Source organism: Erpetoichthys calabaricus, chromosome 5 (assembly GCF_900747795.2).
Source record: "Erpetoichthys calabaricus chromosome 5, fErpCal1.3, whole genome shotgun sequence".
NCBI classification, from domain to species: Eukaryota; Metazoa; Chordata; class Cladistia; order Polypteriformes; family Polypteridae; genus Erpetoichthys; species Erpetoichthys calabaricus.
In genome coordinates this window covers 156622345-156639269 of record NC_041398.2, presented here as the reverse complement: position 1 = coordinate 156639269, position 16925 = coordinate 156622345, and the positions used below count along the sequence as shown (strand labels likewise).

Genomic DNA, 16925 nt, shown 5'->3' with positions numbered 1-16925 from the left:
TGTTATGTGAACGCCAAAATACATACAGACCCGATTTTGGTCCATCCATCCTCTTCCGCTTATCCGAGGTCGGGTCGCAGGGGCAGCAGCTTGAGCAGAGATGCCCAGACTTCCCTCTCCCCGGCCACTTCTTCTAGCTCTTCCCGAAGAATCCCAAGGTGTTCCCAGGCCAGCCGAGAGACATAGTCCCTCCAGCGTGTCCTGGGTCTTCCCCGGGGCCTCCTCTCAGTTAGACGTGCCTGGAACACCTCACCAGGGAGGCGTCCAGGAGGCATCCTGATCAGATGCCCGAGCCACCTCATCTGACTCCTCTAGATGCGGAGGAGCAGTGGCTCTACTCTGAGCCCCTCCCGGATGACTGAGCTTCTCACCCTATCTTTAAGGGAAAGCCCAGACACCCTGCGGAGGAAACTCATTTCAGCCGCTTGTATTCGCGATCTCGTTCTTTCGGTCACTACCCATAGCTCATGACCATAGGTGAGGGTAGGAACATAGATCAAATGGTAAATTGAGAAAATAAAAACCTTTTTCACCACGACAGACCGATGCAGAACCTGCATTACTGTGAATGCCGCACCGATCCGCCTGTCGATCTCACGCTCCATTCTTCCCTCACTCGTGAACAAGACCCCGAGATACTTGAACTCCTCCACTTGGCGCAGGATCTCGCTACCAACCCTGAGAGGGCACTCCACCCTTTTTCGGCTGAGGACCATGGTCTCGGATTTGGAGGAGCTGATTCCCATCCCAGCCGCTTCACACTCAGCTGCGAACCGATCCAGAGAGAGCTGAAGATCACGGCCTGATGAAGCAAACAGAACAACATCATCTGCAAAAAGCAGTGACCCAATCCTGAGTCCACCAAACCGGATCCTCTCAACGCCCTGGCTGCGCCTAGAAATTCTGTCAATAAAAGTTATGAACAGAATTGGTGACAAAGGGCAGCTCTGGCGGAGTCCAACTCTCACTGGAAATGGGTTCGACTTACTGCCGGCAACGCGGACCAAGCTCTGACACCGATCGTACACGGACCGATAAGCCCTTATCGGGGGTCCGATACCCCATACTCTCGTAGTACCCCCCACAGGATTTCCCGAGGGACACGGTCGAATGCCTTTTCCAAGTCCACAAAACACATGTAGACTGGTTGGGCAAACTCCCATGCACCCTCCAGGACCCTGCTAAGGGTGTAGAGCTGGTCCACTGTTCCGCGACCAGGACGAAAACCACACTGTTCCTCCTGAATCCGAGGCTCAACTATCCAACGAACCCTCCTCTCCAAGACCCCCGAATAGACTTTTCCAGGGAGGCTGAGGAGTGTGATCCCTCTGGTCCCCTTTCTTAAAGAGGGGGACCACCACCCCGATCTGCCAACCCACAGGCACTGTCCCTGATGTCCATGTGATGTTACAGAGGCGTGTCAACCAAGACAGTCCTACAACATCCAGAGCCTTGAGGAACTCCGGGCGTATCTCATCCACCCCAGGAGCCCTGCCACCAAGGAGTTTTTTGACCACCTCGGTGACCTCAGTCTCAGAGATGGGGGAGCCCACCTCTGAGTCTCCAGGCTCTGCTTCCTCATTGGAAGGCATGTTAGTGGGATTGAGGAGGTCTTCGAAGTACTCCCCCAACTGACCCACAACGTCCCGAGTCGAGGGCAGCAGTGCACCATCACCACCATATACAGTGTTGACACTGCACTGCTTCCCCCTTCTGAGACGCCGGACGGTGGACCAGAATCTCCTCGAAGCCGTCTGAAAGTCGTTCTACATGGCCTCCCCAAACTCCCACGCCCGAGTTTTTGCCTCAGCAACCACCAAAGCCGCATTCCGCTTGGCCTGCCGGTACCTATCAGCTGCCTCCAGAGTCCCACAAGACAAAAGGGTCCTGTAGGACTCCTTATTCAGCTTGACGGCATCCCTCACCGCCAGTGTCCACCAACGGGTTTGGGGATTGCCGCCACGACAGGCACCGACCACCTTACAGCCACAGCTCCGGTCAGCTGCCTCAACAATAGAGGCACGGAACATGGCCCATTCGGACTCAATGTCCCCCACCTCCCTCAGGATGTGGTCGAATTTCTGCCGAAGATGGGAGTTGAAGCTACTTCTGACTGGGGGCTCTGCCAGACGTTCCCAGCAGACCCTCACAACACGTTCGGGTCTACCAGGCCTGACAGGCATCCTCCCCCACCATCGATGCCAACTCACCACCAGGTGGTGATCAGTTGACAGCTCCGCCCCTCTCTTCACCCAAGTGTCCAAGACATGTGGCCGCAAGTCCGATGACACGACCACAAAGTCGATCATTGAACTGAGGCCTAGGGTGTCCTGGTGCCAAGTGCACATATGAACACCCCTATGCTTGAACATGGTTTTCGTTATGGACAATCCGTGACAAGCACAGAAGTCCAATAACAAAACACCACTCGGGTTCAGATCGGGGGGGGGGGGGGGGGCATTCCTCCCAATCACACCCTTCAAGGTCTCACTGTCATTGCCCACGTGAGCATTGAAGTCTCCCAGCAGAACGAGGGAGTCCCCAGAAGGTATGCCCTCTAGCACCCCCTCCAGGGACTCCAAAAAGGGTGGGTACTCCGAACTGCTGTTTGGTGCATATGCGCAAACAACAGTTAGGACCCGTTCCCCCACCCGAAGGTGGAGGGAGGCTACCCTCTCGTCCACCAGGGTAAACCCCAATAAACAGGCTCCAAGTCGGGGGGCAATAAGTATACCCACACCCGCTCGGTGCCTCTCACCGGGGGCAACTCCAGAGTGGTAGAGAGTCCAGCCCCTCTCAAGGAGATTGGTTCCAGAGTCCAAGCTGTACATCGAGGTGAATCCGACTATATCTAGCCGGAACCTCTCAACCTCGCACACTAGCTCAGGCTCCTTCCCCTTCAGAGAGGTGACATTCCACGTCCCAAGAGCCAGCTTCTGTAGCCGAGGATCGGACCGCCAAGGTCCCCGCCTTCAGCCACCACCCAACACTGCACCTGACCTCCTTGGCCCCTCCCATAGGTGGTGAGCCCAGGCGCTTGCCATCGAGCCCCACCTCCAGGCCTGGCTTCAGAGTGGGGCCCTGATGACCCGCGTCCGGGCAAGGGAAAACGCTGTTCAAAGTTTTCATTCATCATAGAAGGTTTGTTTAACCTGATTTTGGTATTAACAACAAATGTTTTTTCTTTTTATTTTCATACCTGTAGCCTGCCGAGGCGTCGTCACACTTCCTAATAAGGTGGTTAAATAAAACTCTACACTATCTCTTCAAATAAAAAACACACTGTTCTTAAATAAAAACAATTTTAAATGTTGATTAAAATATATTCAAAAAGTGTTAAGGTTTCTTTTATATCCTTTTTGTTCAACCCCATACTTTTTCTCACAAGTAATTATGCTTGTATACATTAAGAATTAGTCTTATTCTATAGGAAGTATGGAGTCTGCATTGTTTGGTAGTGTAATTGCACCTTATCATTCAAGCAGCAAACAGTAACATTGCTGCAGTCCAGTGTCTGGATTTGTAATGCAGTACATGCAAAAGCACATTGTGTGGTTTTTCAGTGTATATATTGTGTTAGGGTTCTGACAGATTGGGGTGTGCAAATTTTGTTTGAGCATGGGCACGTAGAGTTATTCAATAACTATCTGTGCCTTTCATTAATGCAGTGGTTCTCTGGATCAGTCACGACTCCTGTGTAGAAATATGTGATTGACAACTCAGTGTTGTACACCAATATATAATTCGGAGCTAGCCAGTTGATTTAGAGGTTTTTTGATTATTTACTTGCTGTAAGTGTAACTAGCACTGCATGTGTGGAGTTTCAGTGAGCCTAAGTGAGTGCCAATTTCACTAGCAAAAGAAGTAGGGCTAAAGATAAATAACCTCTGTTTTATTGTCATTCAGTTGGAGGAAATTTTGCACCATCCAAAGTTTAATATAATCTTTACACTCCATCAGTTTTTGTACTACTGTACTGTGAAGTTTTTTAAAACCGGACTGAAATACTGTACATCATATAGATTGTTTTCCTCCAAATATGACAGTAATTGCACATTAGCCACCTTTTCCATAATTTTGAACAGGAAGGGGAGCTTAGTGATAGGCCTGTAATTGGAAAACACTGTTGGATCCAGAGTAGGCTTCTCCAATAGTGACTGAACAATTGCATGCTTGAAGTTGACCGGCATTTCCCCACACTTTTAAACAGTGATTAATTATGTGTGAAAGCAAGTGTACTGATGTCTCCAAAATAATCTTTAAACAGATGTGCAGGTTAGATATCAAGAGGATCAGTGAAAGTTTGAAATGGTTGACTATATCAGTTAGCTGGGAGTTGGAAACTGATTGAAACAACATAAACCGGCTCTGCACTGGCCCAAAGGAAAGTAGTTTAGGAATAACTTGCAGTTCTCAGGCGAGCTCACAGAGAAGCTGCTGACCGGTGGGGTAAAGAAAGTGTTCATGGTGTTAAAAAGCACTCTACAGTAGGTCTTGAGGCATCATTTGCAATTAAGTCCGATAGATACTGTAATTTGATTTCGCTGCTCTCATCACCTCTTGGTAGAGCTTCAAGGGAGATTTCAGAATTTCATATGAGTTTATCCTTCTTTCACCAGTAATTAAATAATACTGAGCTTCTGAATAGTACAGTTTTTATTTAATTGGCAACTATAAAATTCTTAATGTACAATTGTATTTAGTACTGGTGTAACTGAAGATTTTTTAAGTAAATATGATTTTTGTTAACATTTTCACTAAAATTAATTTAGTGCACTTTTAAAAATGAATATATATTTAAGCCTTAGTCAATGTTTATATAAAGAAATGTGTGCTTCAGTAATCATATCAGAAATTCTTAGCAGAAAAGCATTTTGCGAAAAGTCTGTGATAGACACTTGATAATCCATGTTCTCAAGCAGCATGTTCCTGACCCCTTTTATAGTTTAATGTTGTTTTTTTAACCTATCTTTGCATTTTTTAAGGTAATTTGCAAATTTCATTTTGAATCATTAATATAAGTGATTATCCTGTACACTAAATTTTGAGAAATTTTTAAAACTTGCATGCTCATCTGGACCTTACTTTTGTCAGAGTTTTATTTTTTTTTCATCAGAAAAGTTCAACGATCCAAACATTATGAGGCATGGTTTTTATCAGGAAAGTACCGTCTGCTCAAGAATATTTAGTGCCAAGAATTCTTTTCATCTGACCTTTCTCAGGTTTGCCATCCGGAAGCTGTGCTTTTCTTTTTTTTTTTTTTTTGTAGGAGCTATTTAGAGATTACTTTCATCTTGATAAACCAGTACTCTTAATGGAAGACTTATAAACCAGTAGTTTTGTTAAATTTAATTTTTTGACATTTGTGGAAAAGATTTGCTCTATTATAAAACATTTTCATTTCCTATTTGCATGTGTCTTGGCTTATATGTTTAACTGTTAAGCATTTCTCTGCATAATTTGGGGTAACAATGACAAAAAAAAAAGAAAAGAAAAAAAAAAAGGAAAAGCCATACGATAACAGTGTCACATGGGCTCAAAAAGATAATTTAGTGTTGTTTGTTTTAATAGTACTGAATGTTGTGTGTCATTCCTTTCTTACAGAAGGTGGTTCATAAAATGACAGCCTTCTACCAGTTTATGTTGTTCCCTTACTCAATTTAACCGGAAAGGATGGAGTTAACAGTTGTGTGAATATGACATGTTCATCAGCATGGTCTTCCATACTGGTGAGGGAAACGTAGATTGTATTGGTAACTGTCTCCTTTCCTCCATCTGCTCCCCAATGTGGTCACAAAGACTTCTACAAAGTCTATTCTCCGTGTACTCTTGTGTGAGTGAATATACAGTATATACACTGCACATTTTTGGCTAGTGGGTGGCATTGGACCAGATACTATCTGAATATGAAACTCTAATTGGAAGAAAGAGACCACTTCTACATGCAAGAGAGTTTGGTGTTCAGGGAGAAAGATTACCCGTTTCTCCAGGGACACATTAGAGAACATGAGGTTAGCATAAGCAGGATTTGGTTCTGTTGTCCTGATAGTAGAATGGTAGTAACCAGGGGCCTTCCAAGAGTTCCATAAAACAGGTAAAGACTGAGATGCCATTAAGGGCTGAAGGGTGAGAACTGAATTCCTTTCAGTCTAACCACTATTATTCAGGAATTCAGCGTGTAATAAATAAGGGGAGCTGCTGTCCTAAAAGGAAGGTAGTCTTGAAGCGGCATAAAAGGCCTGGTCCTTTAAGGGCAACTTGGGTATACCAGCAATCGCTAGAGGACAGTCTGACTTAACGCTGAATCCCAGAAGTAATCCAAAAGAGATTTGATGGCTTCTCTTTGCCAGTGCTAAAATTACTTTAAAGTAGGGAGTTCATTTTGTTGAAAGTTAATATAATAACCAGAGTTGGCCTTTGGCTTAGTGATATAGGCTCCTACCTGGAGCATCTCCTTGTGGTGAGGGAATGCAAACACAGTTTCAGTCTGTGAAATACTGTAGGTAGTGTATAAACTCCTGTCCATTTTAAGAGTGAAATGTTGAAAGGGAAATATACAGAAATACAGCTGTGCTTGAAAGTTTGTGAACCCTTTAGAATTTTCTATATTTCTGCATAATTATGACATAAAACATCTTCAGATTTTAACTCAAGTTCTAAAAGTAGATAAAGAGAAACAAGTTAAACAAATTAGACAAAAATATTATACTTGGTCATTTATTTATTGAGGAATTTTCAAGCAACTTCTCACATGCTGAAATATTGTTAAAAAAAAAAAATAATAATAATAATAATAATAATAATAATAATAACGTAGTAGCTGTGTCCTGCGGTGGGTTGGCACCCTGCCCGGGATTGGTTCCCTGCCTTGTGCCCTGTGTTGGCTGGGATTGGCTCCAGCAGACCCCCGTGACCCCGTGTTCAGATTCAGCGGGTTGGAAAATGGATGGATGGATGGATGTCTTACTTTTGCACTTCTGCTCGGACGCGAACCCAGATCTGCTGGCTTAGAAAATGACAGCTCTATGCGTGCAGCGTCACCGGGCAACATACGTACCAAATGCGCCGGTTCTTTTTCTTATTCTTATTTTAAGGCACAAGTTCATCATACCAGGGATAAAAAGACTAATTAAACGTACACACCATCATGGCCTATATATATACATAGATATTAACATGTTACCAGATTTTTATGTCTTTATTTATTTTACAGGACCGTTTGCCCAGGCCTGTTTTACCAGCTTCTAGACGTATCATAAATTAAAAGGCGCGTATTAAAAATGACAACAAGAGCATTTCATTTTTACCTTTTAGTTTATTGGTCTATAATTGAATAAAACACTGTAATGCACAATCATAATAATATACAGAATTTAAAAGTATGTGTCTTACTTTTGCTCTTCAGCTCAGACGCACAGTGAAATCTCCTGGCTTAGAAAAATGATAGCCCGAATACCCGAACCGGCATTGTATGTGTTATGAATTAAACAGCAACAGACAAAAATATCGTATGCTAATACATTTTTTTCATGGACATGGTACTTCATACAATTTTGACAGCGGCGCCATGTTGCCTTCAACCCATAGCCTTTTCAAACCCTCGCCGCCCGGTCTGTATCCTGATTGACTGTTATGAACATGGGAAGCACTTGATGCAGTCAACGCATGCCCGAACCAACCTGGTGTAATGCCATTGGCTAGCTTAACATGAGGCCTGTGTTTGTTGATTGGTTAAAAATATGCTGGCGGGTTATCTAAAAAAATCTTATCTTTAAATGTTTTGATTGGACCGAGAGTTGTAAAAACTTCGCCCAAAAGCATATTTAAAGATGGGTTTTTGACCCCAAAGCCTCGGGCCTCCTCAATAACAAGAATTGGGTATGTTGTGGTATGCGCAGGTGTCCATCTTCTTATGACCGAGACCTAGCAGGCTGGCAGTGTCCGCCGCTATTAAGGTCAGAAAGGAGACACTAACACTTGTTTACAGCTAACAATTCTTCTGACCGAGCTGAAGTAGGCTGGCTGAGTCCGCCACTTTGCAAGGTTTTAACCGGCTACGCTAACCGAGCTGAAGTAGGATGGCTGAGTCCGCCACTTTGCAAAGTTTTAACCGGCTACACTAAGCGAGCTGGAGTAGGCTGGCTAAGTCCGCCACTTTTCTAGGTTTTAACCGGCTATGCTAACCATAGTCCGTGTGTCGCTGGGCCCGTCGAGCATTCTCGCTGGTCCATCGCGGCATCAGAGCTTGCCGCCCAGCAGCTTACCTGTGTCCCTATGTGGCTGGGCCTGTCGAGCGTTCTCACTGGTCCATGTCTCCGTGTGTCGCTGGGGCCTGTCTAGCATTCTCGCTGGTCCATCGCGGCATCAGAACTTGCCGCCCGGCAGCTTACCCTGTGTCCGTGTGTGGCTGGGCCCATCGAGCGTTCTCGCTGGTCCATCATGGCATCGCAGCTTGCTGCCTGACAGCTTACCCAGTGTCCCTGTGTGGCTGGGCCAGTCGAGCGTTCTCGCTGGTGGATCGCGGCATCGGAACCTTAAACATTTTATTTTAGGTGTATCACCGGCTCACTGATGGGTTTGGACCTGGTTTGCAATTTGATTTGTGTTCTCATACATGTATGGAATTTTGCTTCAATAAAATTTGTTGTTTTTAAGACAATTATGGTATCTTTTTTGAATCATTCAATAAAACTTGTTGTTTTAAGATACTTTAGTATCTACTACATTATGATTTACATATTAAGGACATGATTTTACAAGGTGGGCAAGGTAACGGGGTGCCCATGGTGTGTTTGGGCTGTACAGCCAGGTTTCCTTGCCTGTGTAATAGATTCTCTCTAAAGTTTTCTTGTACATACACTCTGAAAGCTATTGTTTTAAAACACCTTGGTATCATCTACTATATGCCTTGCTTTATAAAGGGCATGGTTTTACAAGGTGGGCAAGGTAACGGGATGCCCAAGGCGTGTTTGGGATGCACTGCCAGGCTCCTTGGGTGTGTAATAGAGTCTCTCTAAAGTTTTCTTGTACATCGTCTTGCAGGGTCTGTCACTCATGCTCTCTGTACTCTCTGTACACACACCCCCGGCGCTGTGCGCAGCCAAGAACAGGATGCCTGCTCTGCCCCAATTGCTGACTTACCTTTTGACACCTTACAGGGGCCTGAAGGACCGTCTCGGATCACAAAGATGAACAGACCCAGTTTTTAGGATCAAGACTAAGATTGGCCGACCATTTTCCTTATGCACGACTGACAAAAGGGCTGATGCCGGTCAAACAGCGCACCCCGACAACAGGCAGAGATCAGAGCGTGGGGGAAACGCCCCATTAACCAGGTGGCATACGGTGGGTACCGGAAATGCTAGGGGGGCGGGACATACACCTGTCGAAATTTTATGATGTATAATAGTGATGCATTATACTACTATCTTCCTATAGGGTAAAGTTACAAGTAGACTGCAGAGCTTCCTCTGTTTGATTGAAATTGGCATGCTCACAAAGTACATTTGTACTGAAGTGACTTTAGCTTTTCTTGAGGTTAAGAGAGGTAAGCTCTCTGGCTTGTTATGATGTTTCTATTGCCGGCAAGTGGTGTTCATTTTCTCACAGCAGCTAGCCTTTGGCCTGGCTTAGGGACCAACTCCCACCTCACTAACTTTTCTATCTCAGTGTGTTTTGTGTGTGAGTGTGTGCATGTGTGAGATTCTGCTCTGCCCTTTCTCTTTGGATTCAGAGTGAAACTCATAAAATCTAAAACATATCCTTGACAAGATTAATATCTTTAGTTACGGTTAACACCAATACCATAGTACATTAGCTGGCTTTGTTGTATTTATTGTGACCACAAGGGGAAGCCACTGAGCCCCAAATCCAAGACACAGCCATACAGCACACGTTGTAGTGATAAAATAAAGGTGACTATCACAAAGCACTGTTTCATAAACACCTCTCCAGAAATCAGCTGCAATTCAACTCAAATGAATGTTGCCACCTGCCTCCCGACTTTGACTCAAATGAAGTGAGACAGCGGACTCCTTTTAAGTTGGACCCAGGAATGCTTTCAGTGTCACGTTATGTCCTTGCGGAAAAATTTCTGGGCAAGAAAAAGTAGGGAGGTCTTCCCTCGACAGTGCCCTGTATCGATCCTCAGGTACCATGAGAGGGCTGCACTTCCACGCTCTAAGTCCCAAGCACCCCTGCGGGTGTCTCAATTGGGTTACCATACAAGGACCACTGCCACTTAGTGTATGGGGGATAGACCCACCTGCGGTGGGTTGGCACCCTGCCCAGGATTGGTTCCTACCTTGTGCCCTGTGTTGGCTGGGATTGGCTCCAGCAGACCCCCGTGGCCCTGTGTTTGGATTCAGCGGGTTGGAAAATGGATGGATGGATAGACCCACTCCCGATCCTCAGCTTTTCTCCATCCATTCATTAAATCATACCAACTGGGTACAAATTTATCTCTTTGCTCCGCCCATCAATCCACTTGCATCCTTACACTGGCTTGCCGTCTGGGTAATTAACTATTCTCCAATCCGGCTGTGATGCCCATTCTGCTACACTATTAAATTACAGTTAATAGTTCTCAGAATCAAAGCATACTTACTGTTTGAGATGAGTGATGCTTTGTTCCTTTCTTGTTCAGGATCTCCAGACACGTGGAAGAATTTTTCAGCACGCTTTCTTTTTTTTTTTCAGGAGGTTCTCCTTCTTTGCTTTTGGTTGCACTCTCAGGTTGTTGGCCGTACTGCAGTTCTTTCTTTAAGGGTTTTACACAAAGTGTCCTTGGATGCTAGCAAAGTTAAGTCTTCTAAATCAACTGGTGATCAGCCAGTGACTGTCAATAGCAAGGCGAACATGTGGTTTACGCATGGTCTCTCTCTCTCTCTGTCTCTCTTGCCCCTGTCTGTGCTGTCCCTAAGCAAGGTTGGACTAATGGCAACCTCATCCAAACTTCAACACAGACGAGTATTGCATCTTTTCAGTCCAGCATGGTTGCCCACTGGAGTAAAGGGATTGCTTTGACCTCTGTCAATTATGGGTTCTGGCTATGGGCAGCCAAATTATTTGACCACTGGTGCAAAGTTCTGTCCATCGATTTTACTCATCCTAAATTTATGGTCTTTTGTTCAGAACCTGAGTCCATTTTGTGCCTATAGAGGGATGTTCTTGGCTGTTACATGGTCTGATATCTATCATCTTATCAGATAAGGCTGCAGAGGCTGAATTTCAAAGGGAGGTCTAGTCGGGCAAAATGAGACTTGTAGTAAGAGTCTTTGGCAACAGTTTGAATAAGCCAAGATTTGGGTTCCATCCTGGCAAAATACCCGACACCCATAACAGGGATTCTGGGTAACAGTTACAGGCTAGTAACAGGTGGATAAACAACAGGCTGTGGAATAGATTGTGTTTTCATCAGTCAAACAGGCAGTTTTCCTGCCATATTTTGCGAAAAAACAAACAATCCCCTCTCTTGAAACACTAAAGTCTTTCCCAAGAATCATTCCAACTGTTCATAAAGACTAAGCTTTTATTTGCACACCAGGGGTCTCATGTATAAACGGTGCATACGCACAAAAATGTTACGTAAGCCCATTTCCACACTCACATCGCGATGTATAAAACCTAAACTTGCAGTAAAGCCGTGCACATTTTCACACCAGTTAAATGCTTGGCATATGCGAGTTCTCTGCTTGGTTTTGCAAACTGGCGGCACCCAGCATCAAAGCAGTGCTTTTGTTCCAGTGTGGTTTCCCTTTCTTGTTTAGATCCACATCCCTGTCGTGGTTTTATCAAATACACTGAAATTTACCACATATTGTTTATTAGTTTAAGGCATCTGATTGTAATTAATTTGTAACAAGATAATGGTCCACAGAATGGACAAACTATTCCAAATACCATAGCTGCTTTAGCGTTGTTTCTGTCAATGCAACACTCAGAGTATTTATCCCACTGTATCTGAGTGTAGAATCACAGCTCTACAGCAGCTGATTGGAAAGAGAATTATCGGTATACAGCATCAAGCACAAGCTGCCTCAGCCATGCGCACAGTCTATTGAACTGCTCTCAAACAGCAAATGCTTCAGAGGCTTTCCTGTATGGACCTCGCAGTTCAGAAACAGTTTCATCCCAAGAACTATATACGCACTCAATCAGTCCATCAAGTGCTCCTTGTAGAACTGTTTGTACTTATTAGTACAATCACTTCACTGTAAACTTGCGATACAGTTATAATATTGCACAACCTTGGCCATGTTATAAAGAGCGTATTTACATATGATGGCGATATCATTTTTAAGATGAAATGCAGCAAAATATGTTTATTACATTATACAGATAAATTTTTAACATTATTTAAATAATCTATATTGTTAATAATTAAACATGTGAGGACATGGTTGCGCAGCGCTAGCGTTCAGAGGTTGTTCCTGCCTCGCGCTGTATTCTTGCTGGGGCTGGCGTGACACTGGATGGATAGATGGACGGAATAATTAAACATGTACTACGAAGATATTTCAATGTTAAGTAAAAGTTTTGAAGAATCAGCGTTCTAAGCTTACAGATTTCTTAACATCTATTACAGAGCTGATTGAGTGGCGCATGGTTACTTGGAGAAAGTAAAGGAAGGACAGGAATTGGGAGTTAGTACATTTGCAAAAGACAGTACTACTGCAATAAAATATTTAATCGAAGGTCGTGCACAGCGCAGCAAGCATCTTCTATCTATCACTGCGCCACTGTTTGCCCATGTTTAATAACATGCTTTAACTCCTATCATCATGAAAATGATATCAAGTATACATCTCAGTATTCTAATTATTCAGAGAGCTGTAATATCAGGAATGTAATGGATTCTTTGTTCTGTTGGAGGAAGAGAAAGCCCGTTTAAGAAGCACGTAGTGATTCACATACATAGAGCACATAGAAGAACATATATAAAACAAAGCATTTAAAATGCTACTTTAGCTACGATGATATTTAAAAAATGAGTAAATTAAATGATTTTAAGATGAAGTTTATGATGTTCTACTTTAATGACAAAATAAACTACGTGATTAAAGTGGAAATTTCAAGATTAAAGTTGACATTTTGAGGTTTTTTCCAACTGTGTGCCTATTTTGTTTTCTTTTCTCTGTATCCTAATAAGTTTTCATATGACACTCAGACGGTGGGCTACGACTCGCCTTTTCATGGTGACTTTGATATCTGACAACTTCTTTTTTATTTTGGGCACTGTGCGACTTTGTAAACTTGAGCTTTTGAGTTTCTCCGACACTCTATGTCACTCGATCAATTTCCTTTTGTTGTTTATATCACTTTTAAAACCAACAAATAGTATGTTTTTCCTTGCCTCCACTTGGTATTTGCTGAAATTCTTCTATTTTCCCCCATGCTTTTGCCATTGCCTTTTCACAGAATGCTGAGCTTATGGGCTATTTATATTGATTTGCATATTTAAAGAGGCATAATTCTGGGAGGAGTTGGGGAGTGGCAGCAGTCACGTGCACGTGCGTTACTTTTCATGCTGACCGGGATTTATGGAGCAGAAGAACATGGAAGTTGGCGAACGCACAGATTTATGCATCTGGATTTTTTTGTGCGTACGCATATTTCCGCTTTTGTCTGTACGCCTTGTTTTAGTGTGAATTCTGCACACGGCCTTATGCATGAGGCCCCAGGTCTCTAACGAGCAGGGAAGGGAATTCAGTCTATATTATCGTGGTAAGGGGCCAAACACAAATAAATTCCGACATTTTCTATAGATGTGAAGTTCCGCTTTGATACTTTGTTGTAAATAAATATTGTTAGGAACGACATGCAGCAATAAGGAAGATACTTCATTGTTGGCCAGAAGGTTCAATTTAGCTTCTACCTTTGCCCCTGAGAGGCATTTAACATTAACTGATGGATTAATTTAGTTTGGAATACTAACATTTCACACTATGGAGTAGCCAATCAGGAGCACTTTATTGTTCTCAGGCTCCACTGGCGCTCTGTGCAGAGCTGAGAATCTGTTCTGGGTCAAATTGGTGACTTGGGTATTGAGGGACTAAATTTTGACATCTAAGACCCCTGCCTCATGGTTACCCACTCCCCTATGGCTGAATTGGTGCATGGTGAATAGCCATGTACTAACTACAGTGGGACATAGAGAGACTGAAACCAAATCAGAAGTGCCAAATTGTCTAAATAACCCAAGTCAATGCAATTTTCTATTTGTCTAATCACTATCAAGTTCCTAATATGGTTCTCCAAAGCAAATATCTTGCCAACCAGCTCTAAATTAACTAAGCGTTTTCAGCATGTAAATCTGTCTGGATCTGTATTGTCTATCAAAAAAACCTGAACTTACATACTTCAGGACACACAACATATAAACTGGCCCTTGACAAGCAGGGGATAGATGTAACTTACAATATGTTCAGCATTTAGTTTATCTTTATCTCTGTCTGCAGTAGGTTTGATGCTTTCTGAGTTCCATTGAATAGATAGGAGACCGTCGGCTTTATGCTTTCGCCGCTGGCATGTTTCAACATGTATAATGCCCAAACTGTTGTCCACCAGCTTGTTTTTTTTTTATATTCAGGTAATAAAAGAAAAAGGACTGATTAAAGACTATATTTAACATGCTTAATCAATTGCTTTCAATTTAATCAGAGGTTTTCACATGGATTCCAGGGAGGCAGCCTGAAATATACTTCATTCTGCTTTCTCTTTGACCATGCCACTTTATCCACTAGGGCAATCACATTTCTCTGAAGGACTATGATTTAAAGTCACATATTAATTTAAGGCTGAGGCTGAGTTTTCCCCTCTGTTTTTATGCAACTGAACACAAGTCAATAGCACTTGACGCTTTGTAGATGTACCATGAGCAAAAAGTACAAATGTTAACAATAATAATAAAAAAATATTAAAAAAGCACAAATGATTGTGTAGCACACAGCGGAGACCTACTATCATGCATGAGCACCAGAGAGTCACCTTCCAGTTTCGCTTAAAATAGTACCACCCTGGAACCAGAGGGAGCACTGACGCTAATGGTCTTGTCTCCTTCTTCCCCTTAAGGGCACCGGAAAACATTCCATGCACTCAGGAAATTCTTACTGGACTTCACATGTATCTGGTCAAAACACAAGCATCTTCGTATTCACCTGCTGCGGTAGAGGATGAAGTGAGGAGCGTTAGTTTCGTCTAAGGCATACATTGTTTCAGTGAAAGTGATCCTGAGTTACCTGAAAGTGTAACTTAGTATAGTATTAGGAGGGAGTGTCAACATGTTCAAGGGGAGCGATTTGTGGGTGCAATCATTTGCGCACCTGAGGCCACTATGTAATTTCATAGACGCCTAGCAGAGGTGTGGCATAGTGCATAATTGGAGGGAGTGGCTTGAGGCAGGATTAGATGATAGCAATGTTACCCAGTAGAAAAAGCACTTCCTACCTGAAAGGGTTGTCTATCTTTTGACTGGGTAGAGAGTGAGGCAGATAACATTGCAGACCATTTTGGACCACAATAGTTGCTAACGACTTGTGCCTATTTTTGTATATATTTATCTTTTTGCTTTATTATAGATACCCACTAGTAACAGTGAAGGTTTTGTGGAGGTATTTATGTTTTTTGAGTTTTGGTGCACTTCTTGTTCTTTTCGTATATACAGTACACTTAATTTTTCTTTTTATAAATATTTTTATGGATTATTTTTGGGGCTGCAAATTGGTTTATGCTTTAAGGAACAACTTCCTGAGCAGTTAATTAATAGAGGAAGACACCCTTTTTGGTGTATATACATTCTTTTCCTTTTGATTTGAGGCCATTGAATTTCACTGTAATTGTTAAAAATAATCACCATTTGTTTCTTTATTGGTTTTTGCATGTCATTGCCTTTGGACTGTGTTATAAAGTCAGCATGACACTGTTTTGTTCATATACTTGTAAATAAACTGCACCTTTGTGTTGAAACCAAATACAGTAATCCCTCGCTATATCGCGCTTCAACTTTCGCGGCTTCACTCTATCGCGGATTTTATATGTAAGCATATTTAAATATATATCGCGGATTTTTTGCTGGTTCGCGGATTTCTGCAGACAATGGGTCTTTTAATTTCTGGTACATGCTTCCTCAGTTGGTTTGCCCAGTTGATTTCATACAAGGGACGCTATTGGCAGATGGCTGAGAAGCTACCCAACCAGAGCGCGTATTACATATTAAATAAAACTCCTCAACTATATTGTGAGCACGGGGGCTGTTCGCACCCCTAGAGGATACGGCCGCTCCTCAAAAAACGCTGAAAGATTACCTTCACATTGCTCTCTTCCTTGCTGGGCTTACATATGGCTGCTTTATCAAGCGATATGCTTCCTGCATGGTGCTTCGCATACTTAAAAGATCAAACAGCACGTATTTATTTTTGATTGTTTACTTTTCTCTCTCTCTTGCTCTGACATTCTCTGCTCCTGACGGAGGGGGTGTGAGCAGGGGGGCTGTTCACACCCCTAGACGATACAGACGCTCGTCTAAAAATGCTGAAAGATTACCTTCACGCTGCTCCCATCTGTGCAGCTGCTTTATCAAGCGACATGCTTCCCGTCACGGTGCTTTGCATACTTAAAGCTCGAAGGGCACGTATTGATTTTTGATTGTTTGTTTTTCTCTGTCTCTCTCTCTCTCTGACATTCTCTGCTCCTAACGGAGGGGGTGTGAGCAGAGGGGCTGTTCGCACACTGGCCTAGAGGATACGGACGCTCCTCTAAAAAATGCTGAAAGACTACCTTTACATTGTACATCCCTTCAGCTGCTTTGTCCAGCGGTGCTTCACATGCTTAAAAGCCAAACAGCCCTATTGATTTTTGTTTGCTTTTTTCTCTCTCTCTCTCTGACATTCTCTGCTCCTGACGCGCACTCCTTTGAAGAGGAAGAT

The 16925-nt window shown here is 43.2% G+C and overlaps 1 protein-coding gene across 1 annotated transcript in view; it reads left to right on the top strand.

Moving 5' to 3' along the window:
- The window catches only part of stpg2 (sperm-tail PG-rich repeat containing 2), a 276268-nt gene that overhangs the window by 33728 nt on the left and 225615 nt on the right, over positions 1-16925 (top strand). The window lies entirely within an intron of this gene.